A 20,392-nucleotide genomic window follows, 5' to 3' on the forward strand; every position below is an offset into this window, starting at 1 on the left:
CATTAAGCTTCTTAAATTTGACAAGAATTTTTACGCTATTGCTGGTGTTGATTCCACAGAATGCTTATTTGAAGAGTAGCAACAAATGGCTGAACTAAACTGTTATTGTTGGAAAACCAAATTTTAGTTGAAGAAACTTGTGTTTTGCATCAAAGGTAAGAAACAATACTAATAGTTTTACTAATGTATTTATATATGTACTATTAGTACTGGCACCTATGACCTTAAACCCGTCTCAAACGTATGAGTGGTAATGTCCCTCGGTGTCGCCAAGTTGACGAGCACACACTTCACGGAAATTCACGGAAAATATTTTCTAAAGTACAAAATTGCTTATTTTACTTCAAATGGGCTATAAGCATAATCCATACATTAATTTGTTCTATAACTATCTCATGCATTCAGAACTTTATAAAGGTCGTATGTTGAATGTTGTTGTATACTTTAACGTGAAAGCCTCTAATTCGCCCAAGGAAAGTCTAAAATCTGACAAAAATCACTTACAATGTGATCACCTTAGTTGTACCAATAATATACTAACAAATAGGTCAAAAACCCAAGTGGGTTTTTTCAGGTGGGTCCAACCCTGGCACAAAGGCTGAAAAATATCGTACTGAAATTATAGAGCATAGGTATATTCATCCATAATCAGTTATATCAAAGGAAAAACTAGCAAGAACTTGAAGAAAAGAAGTCGCTAACAATAAAATTTTTTTTAGCCCAGAAGAATACTATAACACAAATACTAAATAACTTTGGCTGCTATTGGAACTCAGCAGTCAGTACATCAACCTCAGGCGTCGTTATTTTGTTGAACATATGGTTTCCTTTATCTTTGTCTTTAGGATTAAATTTATACTTGCTTCTGTAGCTCGTGAGTGATATCTCAAATCTTCAACGCTGTATCATGGCTGAAGGCCAATATGACATACTTGTTCACATTTATTACGATTATTATTATTTTTTTAAAGTTAGTGTCACAATTTGTCACCTAATTACGGTATCACATATTTTAGTAATAGTCTGTGATTGTTCCTATTAATATTGTTATAATTCTCATTAAAGTAGGTATATTAAAATTGTGAATATGTATCTCTTCAGCTATGAGCCATTTGTTCACAAAATAAACAGTCAAACGTATTTGAAATATTAACAGGAGTGCCACAGGGAAGTGTCATTGGACCTTTTCTATTTCTGGTATATATTAACGATTTACCTGACTATTTATCAGAAACCACTGTTATGTATGCCGATGACACTACATTTATAACGAAAGATAATAATATCAACGCGATACACACGAAAAATAATAATGCAATAGATAAATCTACTGTTTGGCTGTTCCACAATAAATTACATTTGAATCATAATAAAACAGATAAGTTATACTTTCATCTCAGCAGCTACACAACTGATACAAAAGAATGCTCCTCAGTTAATCTATTAGGGATATACTTAGATACGAAATTAAACTGGAATGTGCATACTATGCAACTTTGTAAAAAATTATCAAGGGCAGTTTATGTGTTACGTAAATTAAAAATATCTGTAAGTAAAAGTCTATTAATCACTGCATATTATGCTTTCTTTCACTCTCATCTGTCGTATGGCATACTATTATGGGGTAATTCTTCCGGAGCACAAACAGTATTTAAGTGGCAAAAAAGAGCGATAAGAACGATAACAGGAATTCCAGAGAGAGAATCTTGTAGACATTTTTCAAAGATTTTGAAATAATGACTATCCCGTCCTTGTACATATTATCGTGCCTTATGTATATCAAAGAAAACTGTACAAATTATGTTACTCGAAGTAGTATTCACTCACACAATACAAGGCGCAAAAATGAAATAAATATTCCCCATGTGCGGCTGTGCAAAACTCAAAATAGTTATAATTTTATAGGGATGAAATTGTATAATCTATTGCCACTTAGAGTGAGAGAAATGGAGATTAAAAATTTTAAATGTTTTTGTAAAAAGTGGCTCTTAGAAAAGTGTATATATAGTATTTCAGAATTTCAGGAAGAAATTTCAGGATTAGAATAGAAAAGTAGTACTAGGTAAAATATAAAATATTGTATTGATTAATTAAAATTGTAAATATTGCATGTACGCGAATTTTGACGTTGTCTATTACATCATGTTGTTTAACGACAATAAATTATTCTTATTTTATTTTATTTTATTTTATTTTTTTAACAGTATAATACAACTCACACTGTATCACTACTCAGTCGGGAGTCCTTGGTTTGTAATGTACGCCAGGGTGGAAAAAATAATGATTTTTTACAAAAAATAATTTTTGTTGATTTTTTTTTTTAAATCATTTTTATTGATTTTTTTTATTTAATTCGATTTTTTTTATTTAAATCAAATCTTTCTTCTCGAGTAATACAAGTTGCAAACTAAAGAAAAAAAACACCAAGAATTAGTATTAAATGTTATGTCATTTAAGTGAAAGTATTAGGATTGAATTTTGAATTAATCCCCAATCGTTAACCTATTTCAACCTCAAAGAATGTTTCTTAAGCATTAAGGGAAAAGTACTACTGCAACATTTATCAACATAACACTTTTTTTTTTTTTTTCACTAAAGTTACTGATATTCAGCAGGGTCATATCTTTAACAAATCGGAATAGCTTGCGTCACAAAATACATATAAAATACGTAAATTTCGCCTGAAGTTGTAAAATCTAAGAAATTTTAAGTTTCGGAGAGGGGATCGGACCCCTCTAAATACGCTCCTATTATCTGGGGACAAATAAACAGACGTGGACACAAAAGAATTTTCGCCTTAAATGTCAATGGTGATTTCCCCGTTGGAATAGTTAACGATTTAAAAACTGTGTTACGAAGAGAAGAAAGCAGGATTCTCCCGTTACCCGTTCAAAACGGGATTTTTCCTAATCATCCTCTGCATGACACTCGTTTTCATACTATGCTGTACATACATTTGAGTCTTATTGTATTATGATTATTATTTTTCATAATGCAAATAACAGAATAGCAACGGGATTTCACTTATTTTCACTTTAAATAAATTCATTTCGGAATTTGATTTCAATCAACTATTTTTATTTAAAAAATTAAGTGATTTAAATCTTGATTAAAATCGGGTGTACACTTGTACATTTGGTCAGTGTTTTCTGTGTTCCGTTGGACATTGTCTGAAGTTTGATGTAAGGTTGTTTTCCTACTATGCTCTAGATGGGTTAACAATATGTCACTTTCTTCATCGTACTAGTGACACGTAGGGGTTACTGGAGTCTAACTCTTGCCATTGTCGCTAGTCGAGAATTGACCGTTTCTCTGTACTCTTCTGTTCGCTTTTCATTTGTGTGGTATTGTCAGTCAGGAAAAGAGTGATTGATACCTTTATATGGACCAGGAGTGAAACAAAAATGGGAGACAAATTGATTATGTCTCAGATTGTATTTTGAAGAGTATTCTGAGGATCTTTTCTTTAGAACGCTTACTGACAGGGAGAGCCTTGTATTGTAAGAACTTTAGATAAGAAGAAGAAGAAAAAAAAGAGGCTCTAGATAAGTATGTGCGGCAGCATCATTGTTCCTATTACTTCAGCGAATATTGTTAGAAACTGTAGCAATTTTGTTAGGGACTGCAAACAGTCCGTAGACTGGGTACATTTTGATAGCTTTAATCAGACATTGGTTAAGACTTTCTGCCGAATGTGGCTAAATTTGGGTTGAATCTGAATTGTTGTGAAATCTCTCACTTAAAGTTTCAGTGTAGACACTGAGCTGGTCGGGATTCTGGGTACTGGATACACTACGGGCCCTGGTACACAAGGTCACCCTCTCTGCTACGCTTTAGTTGCCAGAAGAACACTTGTGGTTTCCATGGTCACAGGTGGTTTGAACCAGGCTCCTAGACCTCACCAAGGACATCACTTCACATAACTGTGAATAAAGGAATAGATATAAGTACTTCTATATCACAAACAAATACAGTCTTCTGTCATTCTACCTTCTAACCAAGACTACCATTTTCTTTCTTCATGAATCAACCCGAAGTTTATTAACAACAGAAATAATGAAAATGTTCCAACTTGTAGTATGCAAAGTACACAGTATAATCAAGAGTGTGTGCTGTGTGACGTGATTTTACTGTATTTAAAATATCAATATTTTAAAATTGATGTCAAAATTCCGAAATTAGACATGATATCATGAATGTAACAGTTAACATTTTTATTTCGTATTTCTATATTTCTGCATAGCCATATTGCCCAGAAATAGGGCTTGAACCTTGGAACTCAGAAAACAGAGGTCTTACGTACCTAGGTATAGAACGAAACCTTTCTTTATTTATTTTACAACAATAGTATTGCTCTTATCTTGTATACAAGGAAAAGTAGCGTTTATTATGATATGTCATGTTAGCGAAAGTTGATAATTTCGTGCGTTGAAACTTTAAGAGTCTACAGAAAAACACAGTTCGTTTTTCAGCATGTGGAAAGGGTGCAGTCTAGAATGACTGGATGGGTGTCTTTTTGCAAATATTAACTAACTATGGTTGTGTGGGTGATGTGATGTGAGCTCAGGTGCTAATATTGTTGCCGGGGCTGAAGGGTAAGGAAAGGATTAGGATTAGAATTTAGATTTCTGGGCTGTCGGCATCTAAGGCCATTTAGCCCGTAACGTTTTGAGGGATGACGTACCTCGGCGAGCACACTACCCGAGGAAAGGGAAGGAAGCGGCCTGGGACCTATAAGTTAGGTTCCAACCCGGCATTTACCTGGTGTGGATGAGGAAAGCCGAGGAAAACCTCATTCAATGTGGCTCTCCTGAAAAAGCGTTTTACACTTTTTCGACCAAGTGACCCCACCGGGAATCGAATCCGGGACCGCTCGCATCGAAGGCGAGAGCGTTAGCGACTACGCTACGCGGGGCCACAAAGATAAGAAAAGTCATTGTCTTATTAATGTTGGTTCGTGTTCAATGAATATAGTACCATGAAATTTTGAGTAATATGTGAATGCCATTGCGAGCTTGGTCGTTCTATGTATGTGTGCTTTTCTTTTTCTGTGTAATGACTACTGTGACTGATATTCATCCAAATGATTTAGGTGAGGGCGGAGGATTGAAGTAATCTCCTTCATACTAGGAGATATGTATTTAAAAAAGGTCTTGTTTTTCTTCATGGTGTGTGGAGGATGAGATCATATTCTCCCTACAGTTTTAATAAATAATCGACAATCTACAAATTTATTTTTAAAAAATGGTAAAGAATTATTATTGTATCAGTCTTTTCCTGTTTTCCTCATTATTTTCCTACTATTGTTTTTAAAGAAAGATAAAGAAGGAGGAAATTAAATTAACATTCAATTTATAAACACTTTTATCACTAATGTAAGATAAATACATCCGTTATACGTAGAGTTGCTGGTCGCTTTCGTTTTCTTAGGGCTCGAAACATCTTTCACTGTAAACTTTCTTCCGTTGTCCCTTTCTCAAAGGATCGTCCTGTGGATTTATCTAAAAGAAATTTTCAAACAGCACAACAATAACGTTAAAGTGGCGTATGGTAATCCATTTCTTATCTATCTTTCTTTTTCTTTTTTTGAATAAGAGATTATTGTATGTAAGGTCACTGCGTTATTCTCTTCGAGGCCTTGTACTAGAAGCACACTGTTAGTTTAAAAGATTTAACCAGGACAAATGAAGCAGTGCTTGGATTTTAGTATGTTACCATATGTATTGAATGTGGGCCTTTCTTGTCAACGAACTTAAAAAGTTCATTACTGAATTCTCTATGTCTACAGTATGTGTGTGCGTGTCTATTATTTGCAAATTTTTCAATTTTGAGCCCTCCATCCGATAGAGCGTCAAAAACTATCTGAGAAAGTGATGAAATTTTTCGCGTCTCTCTTATCGTTCCCGAGATATTAAAGAAGATTTCGTTATATTTAAGGAGCCATATCTCGAGAACCGTAAATCATAGAGAGATCATATTGATGTTGATCAATACCTAAAAGGATGGTAAACATTTTGGTATCGAATAGTAACTAGTGGCCACCGTTCCCGAGATATTGGCCTAAAAAGTTCGGATTTCGGCAGATTTAAGGAGCTGTATCTCGGGAACCGTAAGTCATAGAGAGGTGATAATTTGCAATTTTTTTTTTTAATTTTATGCATGTGTCTTCGTAAAACAATATATCGTAAAACGTTGTAACAGAACTCTTAAACAAAACATTTGGAAAAATTTTAGTACTCAAGGAAATTATAAATGGATAGATATATTCCAAGAATTGTTTAGTGAGTATGATAATAAAGTACATAGAACAATTGGTATAAAGCCTGTAGAAGTTAATAAGAAAAAAATAAATTCTTTTTAAGTTCGTTCTGGTAATGTTCTTGGAGCATTCTCGGCTGGTTTTATTATTTGCATCCAATATTTTACATTTACTTAGTTCATATTATTAAGATGTATATATTATTTCTGTTTGTTTGAGTTTGATTCACTAGGAGACGTAATTTTTTTCATTTTATTTTAAAATGTGTTATCAAATTGTTTAATTTTTGAGAGTAAGCAATTACTGTAAGCCATTCTAGGAAAGAGAGATTTATTGTTATAATTTTTTTTATCATTATCGTTATCCCTTCAATTCAATTGACTATTGTTTTTTTCTTTCTTTCTTTCTTTTTTTTATTTCATTACGTTACCCGCTGTAATTTTAGAAGTTGGATGAACGTTATGTTTCAGTGTTAACAATTCAGTAAACTGTCTACCTAGGTTGATTTCTGCTAATACTTTTTTTCTTTTCTTTCTAGGTAAGTACACTTCTGTTGCATTACAATTAAAACATCTATCGTTTTGTTCGTCATTCAATGCAGCGCCCAAATTTATACAAAATTAAGCTGGAATTCGTTGAAGGTGATTTGTTGTTTGTCTCGACTTTTGATTTATATTCATTGGAGTCGAGGCTAGATTCGAAGGTCAGTATGACTTAAGGTTAGTTTAAAGGGACAAGTTTTGCCGATAGATGTCACTACAGTCTTCGTATATCTCTCATGTATTTTTTACCTTTCACGAAAATTCACTATTTCTCTTACAAATATCAACCTAGAGATTTAAAATTTTTAGAGAAGGAACTTCATAACCTATCGAAGGCAACAATCCGTACCGATTTTTTATTTAGAATTTTCTTCATTGTTGAAATGGCTTGTTTGTTGAAAGGGATATCCAAACCTTTAACATTATAACTGTTTCAAGAATGAAGAAATTTCTAAATAAGAAATCGGCACGGATTGTTGCCTTCGATAGGTTATGAAGTTCACTCTCCAAAAATTTGAAGTGTGTACGTTAAAATTTGTAAGAGAAATTGTCAATTTTCGTAAAAGGTAATAATAATAATAATAATAATAATAATAATAATAATAATAATAATAATAATAATAATAATAATAATAATAAAATAAAAATAATAAAAAATAACATGAGAGATACGAAGACCGTAGTGACATCTATTGGCAAAACTTATTCCTTTACACCAACCTTAATTCTGTATTTTCTTTGAGCGTGGGAGACGTCCTGATTTTATTAATTAATTTCTTTCTCAGGATTCCGCTTCTGTATGTACATAAGCTGTTTTTATTATTATTATTATTATTATTATTATTATTATTATTATTATTATTATTATTATTATTATTATATAGAATGGATAGAAGTTTTTTTCGGTCATTGATTTTTCAGTGAATGCAATAATTATCGTCAAACTGTCAAAACGTTTGTGATTATGAAATCTGTAGTATGATGCATATTACATTTCTAATTAGGAATTACCATTTGATTAAGAGAAAACGGATGATATGCTTCCGTCATTAGGGCCTTCGTTCTGACGAAAGAGAAGTATTTTGATTCCGTTATGTTTGTTGTCTGGAGCTTTACAATGTTAAAATATTTAGAGGCTTAGAAAATGCACAAGGAAATATTTTTCATTAAACAAACGGATATGTAGTTTCCGGTTTGTTGGTTTCCTAATACGAAGTTCTCAAGATTTTGTAATGATTGTCATAATTTTATTTCGGATTCTGTATGTTTAAAGTAGTTACGACCGGAAGTCGCTCTTCGTTTTCAGTTTTCAGCACCCAGTCTATTGGTGACATGCAGTAGCATTGGGGTTACTTAAGGTTCTCTAAGGCGGACTGGTCTCGAGTTTAGTTACATCAATGGTCACCATAATAAAACTCAGGGACGTAATTTGCAACTTTAGATCTCTGAGAGACGAAACATTATGGTGGGGAACGGTTCTCAACTAAAAATGTCATTTTTTTTTTTTTTTTTTACCATAACTTAATTTCAGTATTCAAACTTCGAATATGGTTCACTCGTAAACCAACCACATTCTATTCCACTGTTCTTGCTCATTTCCTTCTCCTGTCCATTGTCTGTCCATTCGTCTGTTGACTACGATTGTCTGCGCGCTCGTCTAGAGGCCATATCGTTTAACGGATTTAGCGTAAGTTTTAAACGTTAGATTTTCATAGTATTCCTTAGGGAGTTTTTTTTTTTTTTTCAACAATAAGTATAGTTTAGTAAAGGATAAAGACCGAAAAATGGGATATTCTCAAGAATGGCTCTAATAATTTTGTTTACTGTTAGTAAATGAATATTTAATTAACAACTCATAAGGCATTTATTTCTCTGGGAAAATTACGAAGGGTAATTTATTCTTGGGGGGTGAATTTTCTTCAATTGAAGTTTTTTTTTTTTTTTTTTTTTAAAAAAACTATTATTTTGTTCGTATTTCCGAAATACATGTTTCAGTAATGACGGCGGCTTAACACAATTTACAACAACTGGAACAAAAAAGTTTAGTATGTTGTTCAATACCTTTTCACTCTCCTATCATTTAAAATCCACTGAAACGTGTATTTTATGTAAAATGGGATAGTAGCAGTGGTCGAAGTGAGACGATATGCGGTGGTATGCCATACCGCCTCTGGTTTTTCAGTAATCAAGACAGTATTTAAATAGCCGGTATGTTGAGTCAGAATCATAATAAAACATGCCGCCTCTGCTTTTCTCCCACTTCGAACACTGGATAGTAGAGACCCATAAATACAGGGTGGCCCAAAAGTAGGTATACACCCCTGCATTGATCAAATATAACATTCTAGCTTTATGGGTTTATTTGCCACTGCTGTTCCGAGCTTAAGATATAAGTAAAAAGGCTTTAAGAATAAATAATAAAGAAACGAAGTCTATCTGATGGATAACAATAAGAAATTATATAAAAACCAATGAGTTGATCAGTTCCGGGCTGTATACCTACTTTTGTTCCACGTTGTATATTAGTCTTTGCCCGTAACCGCTAACAAACGGGTCTTTGGATCTTTATTGCTCGTAGTGGCCCTGCTCTAGGAATGCTCTAGCTGCGTCACTGTTTACTTGGACAACAATCTATTTTTGTTTCTGACGAAATATCACAAGGTCAGTGACTGTAGTTTTACGGAAGTTCTAATCTGTGTCAGTAAAAACAAAGATTAACGTCATCATTTCCGCTGGATTGTGTAACAAATATACCACAACGTTAGATTAGGTAACTCTTCTCTCCTTTCTTGTAATGAGTGCCCATCTATCCGTCTGTTAATAAATACATTGTCTTTTTCTACCCATACTGTGCGTTGTATGTACACACACATTAGTGCAAAGTGAAATACCTATTTACATTTGTTATCTTCTACTGCACTAAATTATATTATCTTATTTCTATTAAACTTTTATCAATATTTTTACCTATTATTAACACTATTTTATTATTAATATTATTAATTTTATTTAACTAAAACTACTATCTCAGTAGAGTGTTGCTTGTCCTCAGTAGAGTGCTGGCCGTAATCTAATCTAAACGTAAGGCTTTTCCCTGAAATACTTATTCACTACATTACGGTACCATCTCGTGATTAAGGACACCGCAATCATTCACGGGGATGGATTCCGAAGAACTTGTTATTTGTGCATAACCGTAATTCGTAAAGCATTTTACTTTCTTTCGGACTACATTAAGGTACCATCCCACTGTTCGTTCCGTGTTAGAGTCCTGCGGCTGAGCGCTGCATGGGGATGTGCAGTTAGTAATTAGTATTTAATAGTCTGTACATGGTTCCTACTGGTCAAGGAAGTCAAGGAAAACTCGGAAAATGGTGCAGGTCAGGGAAGCTAAGGAAAAAAGACAGGAAATCAGGGAAAGTCAGGGAAATTTTATAAAATATATTTTTTATAACCTTAATTGTACTCCAATTTCAGCTTAGACAAGCATTATATGATCACAGTATGGGACATTGCTCAAATGCTTATGTGAGGTAGGTGGAATGCACGTTTAAACAATTGATTACTATTTCTCTCTATAGAATAAATGTTCTCATATATAAATATTTACCGTTATTTATTCCTTATTTATATATCAACGTCATCCGACACCTGTCATGAAAGTCAGGTAATTTCCTAGGGAAAATCAGGGAGAAGTCAGGGAATTATATTTCTCCAAATCAGTACTAACCCTGCACTAGTGAATCATATTATATGATACGTCACTTCATTCGAATTCGAGTTTAAATATTGTACACCGGAGATAAAGAAAAGCGAAGTTGGAATGTTCTGGGGGGGGGGGCTACGTTTTACCAAATGGTAGTTTTTTTTTTTTCTTTCTTCGTTAAATTCCAAACTACTCTATGGCCTCCTGATTCCCCTCTTTCCTATTCACCCTGATGTATATATTCTTTTTCTATACTTTTTTTTTTTTAATGCTCTTTTCCCACTGTTGTATAATTTCATTGCAGTGTACAACTCTCTTTACAGGGTTAGCATGTGATTCATTCGTTTTGAAAAGGCTATGTTTTCAAAAGTATTACACACATAAAAGATATATGAAAAGAACCACAAACTCACCAAGTTTATACACCCTTTACAAATTTTCAATATGTGACCTTTGATGACACGATACACATCCAGACAATATTCGAAGCTCATTTCGTATGTTATGTAGCATAGTCCTGTTAAATATCTGCACTGCAGCACTGATGCATTCTTTGAGCTCGACTAAGGATTGCGGCAGTGGGGATACATAAACAAGGCCAACACGCCAAAACCGGGGCACCCCCTGATCGGCACACCCCAGTTCGTGACTACCTAAGCGACGATCTTCCGCATCGCTGGATTTTGCGTATTGTTGAGAATGGTGAGAATGACCTAGCTTTGTTCCCGGCCTCTCAGATCTCCTGATTTAACGCCCTGCGACTTCTTCCTGTGGGGGTGCGTTAAGAACCTTGTTTACATACCCCTACTACCGCAATCCTTAATCGAGCTCAAAGAATGCATCAGTGCTGCAGTGCAGACTATTGACAGGACTATGCTACGAAATGTATGGAATGAGCTCGAGTATCGTCTGGACGTGTGTCAATGTCATCAAAGGGGCACATATTGAACATTTGTAGAGGGTGTATAAACTTGGTGAGTTTGTGGTTCTTTTCATATATATCTTTCATGTGTGTACGTGTAATATTTTCGAAAATATAGCCTTTTCAAACTGAATGAATCATTTATGCTAGCCCTGTATTTCACAATTAGGTAACCGGATTCAAATGTCATATGCAAGTGGATTTAGTAAGTATTATGCGATTTAGACGGAACATTCAACGGGACAATACATAAAAATTCCACCTCCGGGAATCGAACATACAACCTTCTTCTTCACATTCCTTACTTCCGTCTACTGATATTCTGATCCCATTATCATATGTTCTTTCGAATGCTGTATTACGTCATTTTCACGTTATAGCTAGGGCTTTATTTTTCGTCTAGAAAAAAGGAAGAAGAAAACAGTGTTGTCTTGACATGATATGACAGTATTTTAGTTATGGGAGCGGATGGTAACCATTTCAGCTGACGTATGCTTCGTAACACTTTGGCTAATTTCGTCTGAAAGTATAAGCACCTCAGATATAAACAAAAAGAACTAGTGATCGTTTGTAAACACATACTGAGGGATTAAACAGCTTCCGCTGATTACTTTCCATTTTAATTGTTTAACATATATAGTAGTTTGCCAACCTAAAACATTATTTAAATAAAAAAATGTTTAATACAGTGGAGTTATTCTCACTTTCCATATTTTAACAGTTTGTTGTAATTGTTAAACTCTTGAAATATGAAATATTGTCCATTAAAAGTAGCAGTGTTCACATATTCCTATTATTGAACATGACATATAATGAAATCTAGAGTAGTATGGGATGTTCCGTAGAACATTATTGAATTTCAAGAACGTCTCTATGTACTATTTTTTACTATTTAGGAGGAGTTTAGCAAATCTTTTCTTCACATTTCCCAACCTCTCTAATTGAGGTACACTTGTGTTCATTCATACAGAGCGCTGTTCTTTTCTTTAAATCTCAAAAATTGAGGGATGTGTCTCCTTTCTAATTAATGATATTTGGTACCGCAGACAAAAAAGTCTTCCGTTCCCTACGCCGGCATCTTTCTGCCTATGCTCACCCTCCTTCGGTAATCTATTGCGATTTCGAAATTCTAGCTTCAATATCATTGCTCTGTTCTAAAAGCTTTTAATTTACACGTTAGCCTAATCACCATGTTGTCTTGTTTTCCAACCTTTTGCCTCACGCGTTCTACACACCTGCACTATTCTTTCATCCTTTTCTCTTCTTCAGTGTTTACGTTTATTCCGATTGTACTCATAGTACATATTTACTAGCTCTAATGGGATAGTGTTGTAAAATTTCCGGAAATTTTGAACCTGTTGTTAAAATTTGGAAAATTTGGGAAAATAATAAAAATCTTTGAATTAGGTTAATTTTACTAGTAATGAAACAGTTTTTTTTTTTTCGAACACGTGGAAAACGTAAGTTAAGAAATTTCAATATTGTGATTATTATTATTAAAAAAAAAAAAAATCGAAAATAAAACTGTTGTAATTATTCTTGAAAATTACGAGTCTGCACTCATTTCCTTTATGTGCTGTTAGTCGTTTATTCGTAGTTGTGCATTAATTTCAGAACTTTTGCAGTTGCATACACATCTACCATAATGAAGTATTTCTGTTGCAACAAATAGGGCTTTTGAATGAAACTGAATTCATAATATGCTCTTTGATCAGGTGGAGTTTTGCTAATTTTAATCAAATTACTTCTTAAAAGAAAGAGCAGTAGGCAAATTTCACTAATACTCATGAACTAAAACATATAATTACTTATTTAATTCTTTTTATAAACTTTATGGACAAAATTTTGTATGTAAACAAACACCTCTTTTCTAGTGCAACAAATATATATATATATATATATATATATATATATATATATATATATATATATATATATATATATATGTATATGTATAAATGAAAGTGACTGTATTTGTAACTTAAACAATTCTTGAACCACCAGAGCGATCTCGATAAAATTTTCAGCATAGATGAGGTTCGGGTCCGGGATGGTTTTTATCATTTTGCTTTGACGGTGCAACTTGGAGGAAGAAAGGGGGAATATATATTGAAAATGACCGATATTTAGTGTCGAATCCATAGTTTTCGGGGTTGCTAAGGAGAACAGTGACACTTCCGTTGCCCTTTAAATACAAATTTAGCCCCCATTAATACTCCTAAAAGGGGAGGGTGACATGCAAAAGTAATTGAAAATGACTGATACTGGTATCCAATTCATAGTTTTTGGGGTCCCTAAGTTCATTGGTGACAGTTTTGGTGCCCTTTATGTCCAAAATGAAACGTATTCTTCCCGTACGAAGAACAGATATGCTGCTAGTTTTTAATAACAACGAAAAGTTTCACATGTTAAATTCTTTAATGTTTCTCGCTGTTCAAATTTACGCACTTGTGTGGTGTATGTGTGTATGTGTAAATAAGATCCTCTCTCTTTTTGAGGTGTTCGAAAAATATACAAATAATAAAGAGGAATTTTACAGGAAATCAGAAAACTAAAAAGTAAAATTAAAACCTATTTTTCCTGTTAGCGAAATAAATTGTATACAGGCTGGTCCATTTTAATTTTCCACTGAAATATCTCGAAAACGGTTGAAGATAAATGAACCAGACAATAACTCAAATAGAAAATGCCGTGGACCATATCGAATGGTATTGTCGCGATGCCTTTCAGGGCCGTCCTTCATGAGGGCCCAGGGCTCAACTTCAGAAGTTTAAATGGAAACACGGGCCAGTGATATTTTGTTCGACAGATCTTTAACACTTTCAGCCCCATGTGTATCTTTTTGATACACAGTGAGGGTTTACTGATGGACCACGTGTATCAAATAGATACACATTGGCTGACAGTGTTCATAGCAAACTGTAGTTTGGTCCCGGGATGAAATTTACTCAAACAGGGTTGGGGCTGAAAGTGTTAAAAACCAAAGAGCACCGTGGCAAGAGATTTTCCATATCGGTGACCGTTTTCAAAATGGCCTCCAAGACATGGTGCCTGTATCAGATAAAACGTTCAGTACCACTAATATGAAAACGGTTGGAGATAAATGAAAAAAAAAAAAAAAAAAAAAGTGAAACAGTAAAATAGCATGAGGCACGTTGAATGATGTCTCGGTGTTCCCCAGAGCCGCCTTTCGTGGGGCCCAGGGCCCAACTTTGAAATTTTAAGTGGAAACGTGGGTCGAGTGATACCTCGTTCGATAGATCTTCAAACTCTAAACAGCATTGTGGCAAGTACATTTTCATATGGGTCACCGTTTTTGCAATGGCCGCCAAGTCATGGTGCCTGTATCAGATAAAAATCCAGACCAGTAATATGAAAACGGTTGGTGATGAATGAACACAATAAAACTTATATAGGAAACCACAGAGAGTATTTATCATTCCACGGCGTGAGAATGATGCAACAGAGAAAAAGATGATTAAAGTAAAAGTAACATAATGCAATCTAATTCTTAGGAAATTATCTTTCCGACTTTCCTCCGTAAGTGGGTGAAACGGGAATGAATGTTAAAATCTCAAATTAGAATCCCACTTTTAATTGCAATAGATATGGTTTGTGTGAAACATTGTTGTGTACAAGTGACTGATACTGTAGTTAATAAAAATAAGGTGAAATTCGGTTTGAAGGGTAACACCCATTTGTATTGCAAAGTATGATTTGATGGGAAAAAAGAAGCAAATGAAATGCGAAGCAAATGTTTTAATAATACATTATGTTAATTATTATGGTGATTATGTAAATTATTAGTTTTCATATTAGTGGTACTGGGCGTTTTATCTGATACAGACACCATGTCCTGCCTTGGTGGCCATTTTTAAAACGGTGACCGATATGAAAAATCTTTTACAACAGTGCTTTTTAGTTTTTAAAATCTATCGAGCGAGATACCACTCGCCCCATGTTTCTATTTAAACTTTTGAAGTTTGGTCCTGGATTCCCATGAAAGACAGTCCTGCGGGTCACCACGACTACTAGACGTGCTTCATACCATTTTCCTGTTTCACTTCTTATTCTGTTCATTTATCTGCAACCGTTTTTCATATTAATGGTACTAGGCATTTTATCTGATACAAGCACCATGTCTTGGCGGCCATTTTGAAAACGGTGACCCATATGAAAAATCTTTTTCCACAGTGCTCTTTAGTTTTTAAACATCTATCGAACGAGATATCACTCGCCCCATGTTGGACCCTGGGTCCCTATGAAGGAGGCTCTGAGGGGCATTGCGACAATACCATTCGATATGCTCCATGGTATTTTGTATTTGAGCTTTTCTTCGGTTCATTTATCTTCAACTATTTTCGAGATATTTCCGTGTAAATATTAAAATACCCCCCCCCCCTCCCCCGTATATGCTGAAGACACGTTACAGCAAGGAAGATTAGAATCAGGCGAAGAAATAGTTTTTAAAATACACCTTCTGGTTTTTGCCAATATTTCCAAACAGAAGATTTTTTCTAGTGGGTTCAAAACTTCCGGAAATTTTACACAGTACAAGAAAGATACGTATCTCCATAATATAATATTTAACATATTGGTATTAACTAAAATGATTCTGGCCCCGTTATTTTAACCTTCCCTGCCATAAAGCGGGCACTTCATAAAATTGCTTAAGATAATTTAAATGCGCCCATATTAATTAATCTAACTAGGATTATATTTTAGTTCCTTTTGTAGCCATAACTCGATTCTATCACGGTGCTAACTTTAAAAAGTTTGGATGAGTGGTGGACATACATTTGTTGCCACAAATTTCCCCTTTTCTAATACAAGAAACATAAGTACTCAATAATATTAACTCCAAACTAGTAAATATAAAATAGTTTTTACTTTTAAAGCAAAATGTAGTAAAATATTCGAAAATTTCAATATTCTCCAAATTTTCCGATTTTTTCCAAGCTCAAGGAAAAAAACTGTAAAAAACCATTTTTTACCCAAAATTTCCGATTTTTTTCCAGACCTTCACAACACTAGTCTGGGCATTTTCTCTTACGCTAGCTGCTAAGACCCTTTATATTGAAAACACAAACTTCGTCATTCCGTTTCCTTTTTTCAGCTTATCCATCGACTAATACCTGGGCTTTTCGGACCCATTCGGCAGGTTGCTTGTCAGTCATACGCGTGTCCACTCCTGCTACTTTATACTCTGGGTAATCGACTTCGGATTCTCTTTCTGTGATCCATTCATTGTCACTGCCCTGTAAATCATTATCAGATTCAACTGTTTTTTTGAACTCTGACGAAATGCCACTGTTACCATCTTGATCGACTAGTGGTCCTTATTTTTACACCCAAGGTATCCAAGTGAATGATGGAGGGATTACCGGCGGAGTGTTAAGCTCCCGCGGCTGTAGACACTTCGCGAAAATGACCCAAAGTCTCAATTTAGCTTAAATAAAACAATAATACTAAAACAGACAAAGTCCCTGTTTGTGTTCTCCGAGAAATATCTAACCAGTGGCTAACATTCAGAGTTTTGCCGATGAAACTTTGGGGTAACTAATCAAAATAATTCTCCTTTGAGTCTTCAAGTCCGCGGAATCATACACGTGCTTCACCATATTTACTAATCTCTCTTGTCAACTACTGAACATAAAAAATACATCACGATTCTTATGTTCACAGGAGGGAGTCTTTTTGAGAACATGGAAATCCCGTATTGAAGGATCATTCGAGACTGTGCGGGCGTTTTATATACCCCAGAACTGAGTAATTTTGTCCTTGATGATTCAGTCCTTATGCTCCACCTCCTTCAAACAAAAAGGAAGGAGAGAAACAGAATATTGCCGGAAATGTGGAAAATGGAAAAACATCTCTGCTGAAGGTTGTTGGATTCTTCTAACATAGTCGGGTATATGAACAAATATATATATATATATATATATATATATATATATATATATATATATATATATATTTTAAACGAGAGTAATTTTAATCAGAGTATTTTTCGTTAATGTAAAGTGAATAATTGTAGCATTATTCTTTCCTCATGCTTACACATATTGAAAAACAACTATCACTGCATTTGCTGAAGCGGCTGTCGTAGTCCTTATACACTCCTTTTCCTCTCATTTCTCTTTCCAACTACCTTGAGCGTAGATTATTGGGGCCGCGGTGGCTCAGTGGTAGAGCATTCAGCTCTGGTGCATAGGGTCCTAGGTTCGATCCCAGCTCGCGCCAAGTGAACTTTGTGGTGGACAAACACCGTGTGCATGGGTTTTCTCGGGGCTCTCCCGTTTCCTCCCATTTTCTTCATTCCACCATTTCTTTCATTTCTCATCATCACCGTCTCGTTTAGCCAAACCGGCATAACCGTGGGACATAAAACTTACAAATTTCATTTCATTTTCCTGAGCGCAGGTTAAAGATTATCTTGTTAAACCTGTACCAGCACCAAGCGGTCACTAGTGAATTTGCAGCGATTTCTCACGTGAGAGTGATTCACTACATGATCTTTAGGTGTTAATGCGATGAGGCTTCCAGCTGTTCACCCATATTCAAGACCACCTCAGTAACGCATTCATACTATTTAAGTTAGTTATAGACTTGACCAGAAAGATTTTGTTCAACTATCGATTGGCAAATAATCCTCACAGACTGTTAACCAGTCTTTTAACAGCCTTGTATCCTTTGTCTAGCTTTTTAGGGTATACTAAGTCAAACAAGGAGGAGTTTTATGATCTAGCTCCAATGATTGTCATCAGATCCTGATAAAAATTATAGAACACAAGAAAATATACTCTTTGAAAGTGAAAGAGAATAATTAAAATCGGTACACGTGTGTTGAAGTTGTACATGACATTGCATACAATGAAATCGGTCAATTACGGTATTATCATTGTCAGCCGTTAAGTAGTTCCATGATCTAGTTTCGAAGACTATCCTGATAAAATTTATATAAAACAACCGCAAAAACATATTCTTTCAAACGAAAAATAAGTCAACAAAATAGTGATGCACCTATATTGAAGTTATGCATGCTCATTATGAAGACAGTTAATTACGTTATTAATACTATCAGTTGTTGAGGAATTTCATAGTCTAGCTGCGAAGACTATCTTTAGATCCTCATGAAATTTATATGGAACCATCGAAGAAGTACATTGTTAACAAAAACAGAATCGTTAAAATCGGCGTTTCTATGTCGGTTATACGTGAGCATACCCACAATATGTATATAAATGAAGGGTCGAATTGAAGATTTTCTTTTCTTGGAAGTCGGTTAAATATGTAATAAACATTTTCGTTAGGAAAAAAGTTCTTTTATTCTAGCGGGTATATAAAATATAAATAAATTATAGTAAAAACGAAAGGAGAATAATCAGTGCTAGTTCAATGAAGAAATTGAATCTTGACATTACATTATTTCTCAGTTTAAAAAAAAATCGAAGTGGTTGGTTACTAGCCGATTGTGTTCACACGATCACTCGGCAGCGTAGTTTCCACTGTAACAAGCTCCTGCGTAGTACGGAAAGGGAAACGTCTCACTCATACCGTTTTCGGCAAATTTCCGAAAACCCCGCAAGGTATGGGAACGCTTGAGCAAGTGCTTGTTTGAGAAATTCATACCTACAGTAGTCATTTGGTGAGGCGTCTAAGGATTTCATAGGAATGGAGAAAATGGGATCGCGTCTCTCTTTTTAGTATATAGAACCCTGGGATGATTAAGCCTTATGGCTGAGGCCTTGTTTAAGTTCATCCATACAGCTGTGGTCTTGTTACCGTATAGTAGTGGATGTGTGTGTCATACATAGGGTCTATGGTGTTCTCCTGAAAATAAGCTTCGTTGACTTTGGTGTTGGAAGGCACTCTGACGAGTGGCAGCGTTTCCAGAGTGCAATATGGAGCCACCACTAGAAATCTCGTGGAAATATTTTCCTTGGATTGGAGCGCAAAGTCTCTTGTGGTCTATGTGACGGTACAAAATTGATAAAACTCTGTTGGTCTCATCTAAGTAACCCTTCACTGAGGGTACACATCCACTTTCACTCCCAGCGAAATATTTTCCTTGCAGTTTTTTGACGTTTGTGAACCTTTGCTAGATGAAGTACTCCGTGAGGCTGTGTAACGCGCTTCCAATGCGAGCTTCTTTCGGATGATGTTGGAAACTGTGCTATTTGAGATGCCATGTATTGTGTTCAAACTTCTCTCCGTTGAGGGATTGTCCTGTGTCACTGGTCTCCTGATGGTGTGCACTGTACTGAGGCTGGAGGCTTGCTGTCTACAGTTTTCGGCCAACCGCTTACCTCAGGGGCCTGTTTGGGAAAGCAAAGCATGATGAGAGCCACAACAGCTTTGCTGACGATTAAACCCTCTTTTTTGCACTGTTTCACTATTGCTGGGTGGCTATAATGAGCGGCGGAAAATCCACAAATGAACACCCAGAGAGCTGACACTTTTACTTTCATCGTTCTACGGTTTAAGTGATACTCTTCTCAGATACGGGCTCCAGTGTAGCCAATAATGTATTAGAATATAACAGCCGTTATATGCATCGTTCGAGAGGCCCAGTGAAAGTCAACTATTTTTTATCGTGAACAACCTTCTATAATTACATACGCAAAAATGACATTCCGCTATAAAAAATCGTATTTTGTATCAGGATGCTTAAAAAAAGAAAGTTTCTGTTGCACAAACATGATTAACATTTAGTAATGGTATGTGTTGCTTTTATATTAATGTCCAAAGATGCCTAAATCTCATGGTATGTCACATGCCGATCTCTCTCACTAATTTCATGCACAGCATTAACGTTATTGACAACAGCAGACGTGGGGTGGACAACTTTCACGATATTCATCACAGAAATGTGCGATCATGTTTAAATTCGCAAAACCAATTGTCAAGGGCTTGAAAAATCCACGCGCCTGTTCGCCAGTGGTGAATACTTTTTTACATTT

At 35.0% G+C, this 20,392-nt stretch overlaps 1 protein-coding gene across 2 annotated transcripts in view; it reads left to right on the forward strand.

Annotated features, from left to right (window-relative positions):
• LOC145681029 (kelch-like protein 5) overlaps positions 1-20,392 on the forward strand; it is a 589,536-nt gene that overhangs the window by 27,811 nt on the left and 541,333 nt on the right. Inside the window, exon 1 of one of the 2 annotated variants that reach the window (XM_081752334.1) lies at positions 6,858-6,962. The exons of the other annotated variant lie outside the window; for it this stretch is intronic. The gene's annotated coding sequence lies outside the window, so the exon portion shown is untranslated. Of the gene's footprint in view, positions 1-6,857; positions 6,963-20,392 lie in introns of those variants that run through there. 2 annotated transcript variants of the gene reach the window in all.

This window comes from Thermobia domestica, chromosome 3, assembly GCF_964235325.1.
Source record: "Thermobia domestica chromosome 3, izTheDome1.hap1.1, whole genome shotgun sequence".
NCBI lineage: Eukaryota > Metazoa > Arthropoda > Insecta > Zygentoma > Lepismatidae > Thermobia > Thermobia domestica.